This window comes from Struthio camelus, chromosome 1 (genome assembly GCF_040807025.1).
Source record: "Struthio camelus isolate bStrCam1 chromosome 1, bStrCam1.hap1, whole genome shotgun sequence".
Classification (NCBI taxonomy): Eukaryota; Metazoa; Chordata; class Aves; order Struthioniformes; family Struthionidae; genus Struthio; species Struthio camelus.
The window spans coordinates 166,253,149-166,260,162 of record NC_090942.1 but is presented as its reverse complement, the minus strand read 5'-3'; positions in this window follow the sequence as shown (position 1 = coordinate 166,260,162).

Below are 7,014 nucleotides of genomic sequence, written 5' to 3'. Positions count from 1 at the left end.
CTTTTTTGATTCCAGCCGGTTTGCACTCAGATTAAGTCACGCTACAGAAGCTGCTTTGCTTCAGGTTGTGGTTTTCATGTCCTTGGTTAAACGAAATCTTTCTAAAACACTGGCAGGGACAACTGGTGCCCTAAATAAGTAGTGGGGCTGGAGACAGCAACCCACAACACTCTCTCCATGGCCCTTTTCTGAATAAAAATGGGGGCTGCTGTGGGAACCAGGGCGAGGAATTGGAGGGCAGAAAGGGAAGAGATATTAGTGGAAAGGTATACAGCAGACCGTCGCCTTCATCTGTCTCCCTTTCCTGCCAGGTAGAAACCAGGACAAATTTATGTTGAGGCTAGGTAGGGCTAGGCAGGAGGAACACAGTATAAATTGTGCCCCCTCACCTGCGCTCTCCTGGGGCTTGTTTCTGCCTTGTGACAGTGTGGACTGGGTCACCCAATAAAGCTCAACTTTTCTGAGACTTTCTGCAGTAGTATCATGCAACCTTTACTTAAATACAGTGAAAGTAACCAGGAGAGGAGTATATCGTAGGCAAGGCAGTGTATTCCTCAAATATACCTTTAGAAATAGCTTTGCTGGGCGATAAATTTACGTTTGATTTAGTTGAAGCACACACTTATCAACCTTTCCTCTTTTTCTAAGGATATAAAGGGCTTGTAAAATCTATGCTTCTGTGACTATTTTGAACTAGTTACTTGTAACAGTCCTTGCAAAATCGTACAACTCTATCAGCTTTACTAGCACCATGTTTTCTGAAAGCTGGATGCATTGCTTAGCTCTTCAGTGAAGAACATCTACTAAATACATGGTAATTTGCTAAGGAGTACAGGTACAACACCATACCGGAAGAAGTGGTCCTGTTTCCAGGAACCTGAAAATAGCACTGGCTAGCTACATCGGGTTCATCCTAACTAACCAGGTGCCGACTCTCCAGCCGCTTTCTGAATTTGTTGCGTTTCTTGGTGGTGCTAAGCTTGGCTCTGCTCGGGAGGAGCCGCAGCACGGTGGGGTGCCTGCGAGCATGGGACCCCACAGTGCTGCACTGCTACAAGCCGAAGGTGCCTGAGATGAGGCAGGGCCAGCCCAGCCGCCCTCACCGCACTGGCCGGTGCACGCCCAGGCAGGACCTAAAGTCCCTTTTCACTGGTGGGAACCATCTTCTGATGCAAATGCCTGCCTGCACCCACTGCCTGCATTCACCGTGGAAATGAGCCTAGCTTTTTCAGAAGCTCCTCGTTTCACCCGATCCCACTCCGCCGTCTTAGGAAGCATATTACACCGGCAGAGCAAAAGGTGTCATGCTCCCTGCTTCGGTTTTTCTTTAGCATACCCAGAGATACCTTGAAAAAATGGATCTCCACACCAAAATATTCCCTATGTGCAAGCAGCCACCGTTATGAACTGAAATAAACTTATTTATGAAAAGAAAATATGTGGGCGAAATCACAGGATAACAGGGACCATATGCAATTATGTTTTGTACGTAACATTTAATATGCAATCATTAGTTCCCCAGTGCTCTGCTTAACACAGAAATGTAATAAGTCAAATGTATCTCAGTGCTACCTTGTTGGCTTCAGTGAGATAGCCGAGCTATAGAATAACAGAATAATTTAGGTTGGAAGGGACCTCTGGAGGTCCTCTAGTCCAACTCCCTGCTCTAGGCAGAGCCGCTTGTTCAGAGCTGTGCCCAGTCAAGCCTCGGACACCTCCAAGGAGGGAGATCCCTCAACCCCTCTGCACAACCTGTTCTAGCAGTTGGCCACCCTCATGGTAAAAAGTGCGTTCCTAATATCTAGTGGGCATGTCCCAGTTTCCAACTTACATCCGTTGCCTCTTGTCCTGTCACTGTGTACCTCCAAGAAGAGTCTGGCTCCGTCTTCTTCCACCAGGTAGTCATAGACACCTATAAGGTCTCCCTGAGCCTCTTCTTCTTCAGCTCAAACAAACCCAGCTCTCTCAGCCTCTCCCCGTATGCTTTGTGCGCCAGCCCCTGAATGGAGCCCAAAACTCAACACAGCTCTCTGGACGTGGTCTCCCGAGCATCTGGAAGGACCACCTTCCCAGGCCTGCTGGCTACACTCTTGCTCATACAGCCCAGGATGAATTTGACCCTGTATCTTTTCCTGAAACAAGAGGATCTCCTGCTTTCTCTTTCTACAAGTTTCTTCCCCAATGACACAAACACTTCTTTTTTGTTTTGTTTTGTTTAGTCATTTGCATTGTTAGATTTATCCTGCCAGATGACAGACTACTTAAGCCCAGGTCTATCCAGCGCTCAGAAGAATGGCAGAGACGAGCTAAGGCATACGTGAGCAGGGCATGAGCTGTGTGGCAGAATGTTCCCACTGAAAGGTCCATGAAAGGTCTCAGTCTTGGACTTGAGTCTAGCCCACTACTCGGGAGTCAGTCTCTTCATTGCTGCGGCTCGCTGCAAGGATCACTTCTGAAAACTGGCTACTTCAGAAAGACATGTGTTTTTTTCAGAACCTCCCCTCCCCTCCCCGATTAAATCCTTTTAAATTCCTTTAGATACAGTATTCTTATTTTTTGCAAACACATTCTACACCACTTTACACAAGACTGTGTATGCTAAAAATCAACCAGAAAGTTTTCCCTACTGTAAACTGTGGTCTTCCTGCCTTTAACAAAACTCTATTTTCTGTGCAGAAAACTTTTGAACTACAAGAGGACTTGTACTACACCTGTGCTGTTTGCCAGGTGGAATGCACCTCCAGTAAAGTAGGAGATATATTTCTTCAAATTTCCTGCTCAGTTTGTTAAACAGGTTATCTATTTTTAAAAGCATTGTATTACAAACTTTCAGGTAACAACACATGCTTTTTTCAACAAAATTAAGCAAACCTGAAAAAAAGAAATAGTGCATTAATCTCAGTGTCAAGAAACAGAGTCTCTAATGTCTAAACACACTGCACAGAGGAAAGAGGAAAGTTTATTAACTCATGGCATGTAATTTTTCACTCCTTTAAAAATGTTCTGGGTTGTCACTTCCTATTAATTTTTTACTTTTAGTTACGTAATACATGTACAACGTAACTTATAATCATTCTTGTCCAGACAGTTTACAAAAGAAGTGTGGTAAGTTAATTTAATCAAATTGCTAGCTTAATCTAATTGATAGCCTAAGAAAAACAGCTGCAGTGACCCAACATAAGCAAGGACTGGTGATCATTAACTGATGTCCCTCCTCCGATGGATTTTTTTTTAGGTGACACAGAAAACTGAAAAACGAGAAACATTCCTTTGTCTACTCTCCTTCAGAGATGAGGAACTAATTGCTCTTTTCTTTAGGAAGCACTTTTGTTCGACACAGTACACCACACACTACCATGAAAGTGTCCTCTCTTCACAGTTATGTTAATATTCTCTAAAACGTATGCCAGTCTTGAGGCGTATTCCCCCAAAACTGTCATTGACAGCAGATCTGACCTAGCCCAGCTGACAACACTCTTAAAAGTCTCTCTATATTCCCTGCATTTCTGCCTTACCTTTTCAATATTCAAACCATCAGGAAAATCCTAGCAAACAAGGAAGTTGTCCTTCAGCCTTACACAAATACTGTTTTCTTTTTTCTTTTGCTCAGGTGCTCTAGGCACCCTCAAAATCATAACACAACAGAGCCAGGAAAGAGTCCGAAGTTGCCCAACCTACGCATGGTAAAATTACAAGAAAAATTACTCCAGGACAAAGGCATGACGACCCTAGTCTGCTTATCCTGGCTAAAGAACAAATGATGTTGTCATCCGGTGTTTAACTTAGGAGGCAATAATGACTGCTTGTGATTGCGATCCTGCAAAAGTTAAAATAATATCCTGTATTTCAGACTTCATAACAAGTGATTCTGAAGGACTGTTCTGTATACAGCAGCAAAACAAACTTTTGTACATTGTCAAAGCCCATATATTAAAAAAATTCCTTTGTGACTCATAAAATAGGTGTAGTTTAAAATATACTTAATAACATTGATAAAAAATTGACTTTTTATGCCCAAGAGCCAGCGAGACTTGCAAAAAACAATGAACCACAGGGGATGCTTTTCTTAAAAAAAGATGTGAGCACCTTTCTTTGCAGTCCAAGGGCATAAACACACACTCGTTTGACTGGCTGACCACACAAGTATATTAATGCGATGATCAGTTAATCAATTTATGTACAGAAAAGAACAGGAGTTAGTCACACAGCGGTATGTTGAAATCAAAAGAAAAAAAAAAAATCCAGACTCACAGCTTGTCCCCAAACTCTGGACCTAGAAACAAAGCCAAGGCTGAGCCTTTCACCCTACTACAGAAAATAACCAAGAAAGCCAAGTAAGAAAGGAACAGTCTGAACTGTGGAGGCAGAAGGACAGAGACACAGGTTGAAGGGAATTGTAGGTTTATCTTTAGATACGTACCATGTTCTTAGAGCAACAGCAGGGAGAAAAGCAGCCATTGCGTTCTGGAAAAAACAGATTTGGAAGACTTGTGAGTTAAGATCAGAACTGAGGAACTTTCAGGAGCGCTGAAGAGAGAAGCTGAAAATGTAATAAAAGGACAAATGCAACCTCATATATGAACGTGTCCCAGTATTGAAGCCCCGCAGATATTAATACAAAACACACAACATACACACGCACAAAAAAAAGCCACAGGAGAAGAGCATCTATTGCAGCTTCCCTTACTCTTCAGCCTGGAGTGGCTGCTCTGCCATTCCTGGCAAGCTTATTTGGGGTTTACACCACCTCAGACGAGATCAGAAGCTCAATGTCTTGCCTTAATTTTAGATGAGAAAGACAGTAAAGGCAGCACTCATAACACCAGTGTCCCCAGGGGGGTTCGGAAGCAGCAATGTCAGTATACGCAAGAGAAAAGAGGGGTCTTTTCCTGAAGCTCCAGAGCGCCTCATTCCCAGGTACCCCCACGGCCATTTCATATCCCTCAGAAATAGTGAAAAGGGGTTTTACAAGAGGGCGAAGGTATAAACGAGCCCTACTTTCAGGTTGCCTGGTCACAGGCAGTGAGTGGTTTCAGGGGGTACGTTTCGCATCCCTGAAGCCACCGGCGCAGGCTGTGAGAGAGGCGACCCCACTCTGCACATCACAGCTGGAGCTCAGCTCTGCTGGGAGCAGCTTGGGCTGCTTAAATCCCACCAACTACCTAGCCCACCTTGTCTACCGCCCTCCTGGAAAGCTGCCATGCTCGTCAGAAACTCCTCTTCCTCGTCTCCCTGGGGGCTCAGGCTCAGACCTTGACGTTCCCACGCTGTGCTCCCACTCCTTAGCGCTGGCTCATGCTCCCGGTTATTAGTTCGGCAGCGCACTGAAAACTGCTGATGGGCACTAGCCAAAATTTGCTCAGACCCCAGGCCCTGGATACAACAACCTTTACATAGCCTCAAGTAGTTTGTTTTACCAGCAAAAGAACGGATGAGCTCCCCACACCAAGAAAGCACAGTAACTCAGACTTGGACTCAAGTTTCCTACCCAGGCTGGATTAAATTCCCAGCTGAGAGCTGCTTGGATTGACCTAGCTTTGCACCGCTGAAAGAAATCCAGTGTGCAAAAACTTGAAGTGCTATGATGGAGGGGGGGAAAAGAAAAAAAGAGAAGACATTTTTTTCTGCCTCCAGCCCTGCCACACAATAAACAAATGAATCCTAATGTCATGTAGATGAGACTATGGCCATGCCCACGTTCCTCGACTCAGAAGCACTTTTCTGCTCCAGCCGTGGACTTTGGCTACAGCCTGACTCCTCATTAGAGCATGGCTCCTGCTCATCCAAAGCCTTTCCTCTCTCCTTTCTCTCTCTTTTCCCTCCCTTTTCCCTCTGGAAAATAGAAGAGGAGAGCAGAGCAGAGCAGAGCAGAGGCAAAGAGAGGAGAGGAAAGGGCAAAGACAGGTAGAGAGACACTACAGCACTAACTGCAGCCACAGATCCCATTTTATCCCTCCGACAGCTTACTCCCCTCGAGCTCTGACACGCGTCCAAGTGTAAACCTTGCTGGTTTTCTTTTTCCTTTGAACAACCATATAGCGATAAGGTGATTGCATCCGGGTTTGTTTCCACATGGTAACACCAAAGAGCATTCATCATACAAGAATGATGTAAATGTGGCTTTCTTGTCCTCCAGTGATTGCCTGGCTGGCAAAAAAAGTTTAGAAAGTGTAACAATAGCTTTGAAACAAATAAGAGGAAAGTAAAGACAGGCAGTGTACTTTCCAGATCAGTGCCAAATATGCTACTGAAGTGGAAAGTAAATAGCTCTTAACAAGAGAAGCCATAATACATAACTATAGTCCCGCGCTCTGCAGGCTCAAACGCCAATACATTAAGACTGAGGCAGGAAATTCCAAGTTCATCATCTAACATTGAAAAGCTACAGAAGAACTACAAAAAGCTGTGCTGTGTGTGGTCAGTTAGTAGCAGAAGATCAGTTGAAATGTGGAGGATTACAAAACCTTTCCACATACGCGAAAACCTCAGCGCCTACCCCTTGTGTGAACAGGGAGCGTTCAACACGGTCGACAGACCTGTATTTTGCAAGGGCTGTTCAAAACTGTCCTAGCCTCAGCTGCACCCCGGCACGGCTATTTCTGCAGCCCCGGGGATGCACGCAAGTGATATGCAGGACAAGATGTGTTAAAGCATGATACAGGCAGAGCGCCTGGCATAAAGCACGCGTGTATTCCCGGAGCGGGCGAGCAGGGCTTGTGGAAGGGCTAAAAACCCCGAATCGGAACTTAAGACCAGGGAGAAAACGCCGAGAAAACAGCTGTTTGCCTGGCAGCACCCTCTGCGCCGCCCTGCAGCTCCTGCTGTCAGAGGGGAGAGAAACCACATTGCAGGGCGCGCTGGCGGGGAGGGCTTTTTTCTTCCTCTTCTTCTTCTTTTTTTTTTTTTTCCCACCCCGCGTCTGTCTCTTTTTCTCTGATCATCCGAGGATAATCCTTATTCGCGGCTTTCCTGCCCCGCCACCGCGCCGAGGGCCGCCGGGGCTGCGGACCCGCC